Below are 815 nucleotides of genomic sequence, written 5' to 3' on the forward strand. Positions count from 1 at the left end.
TAGAGGGCCGGTTGTATTAATTGCTATTTCACTACAACGGTAGACGGATGAGGCCCCTCATCACCACTGGTCTCACCACTCGTGAGCAGTCTCAGTGTGCCAGATGTCTTTTACAGATTAAAGAACATTTCTCGCTACCGCAGCACTTTTCATGTTTTAGGCCTCGACGCGCAAGATACTCAAGTTATTAGCACCGGAAGAAGTAGCTCGCTTGTGGTAAAGAGTGCCGCGAAAGCATGCTTCTTTTTTTTTTCGAAGTGTTATTAGCGCCAATTACAAACACGCTTCTAAGACGTGAAAAGCCGGAAATCGTCCACCTGGTCCATGGCCGAGTCCAGGTCCGGGGTTCGAACCCGGGACCACTGCTTCACCGGAGCAGTCGCTCTACCAATTGAGCTAACCTGGACGGCAAGCTCATGGTAGGGCGAGAGCGAATTGATCAATAACTCGAAGTGGGAACAGTGTTGTCAAATTTTTAGGGAAATTCCCCAAGGTGAAGTAGATTAAGGGAGTAGAATAAGGGAGTAATTACCATTTGACGTCCGCCCGAGCGCAGCCATACGGCTACAAAGGAAAGCTATTATTATTATTATTAAGTTTTGTATCATTGCATACGCTAACTGTAAAACAGCTTCAAGTTTTTCTTAGCGTTTTAATTTCTGTCGCCCCTCTGCCAACTTTGATTGACCCCTTCACTTGCGCAGGTGGCAGCGCAATGCGCATGATAATCCCCGGGGTCATCCTCCTGCTGCTGGGTCTGCTGCTGCTCTACCTCTTAGCGTCATCCAAGCACAAGGCCTATTGTGAGTGGCCCC

The 815-nt window shown here is 48.2% G+C and overlaps 1 non-coding gene across 1 annotated transcript; it reads right to left on the reverse strand.

Moving 5' to 3' along the window:
* Positions 1-332: 332 nt before the first annotated feature.
* On the reverse strand, positions 333-406 carry TRNAT-GGU (transfer RNA threonine (anticodon GGU)). The gene has a single exon. It is a non-coding gene; the product is annotated as a tRNA-Thr (tRNA).
* Positions 407-815: the final 409 nt, after the last annotated feature.

This window comes from Amblyomma mixtum, chromosome 7, assembly GCF_055824585.1.
Source record: "Amblyomma mixtum isolate Tamu chromosome 7, ASM5582458v1, whole genome shotgun sequence".
NCBI classification, from domain to species: domain Eukaryota; kingdom Metazoa; phylum Arthropoda; class Arachnida; order Ixodida; family Ixodidae; genus Amblyomma; species Amblyomma mixtum.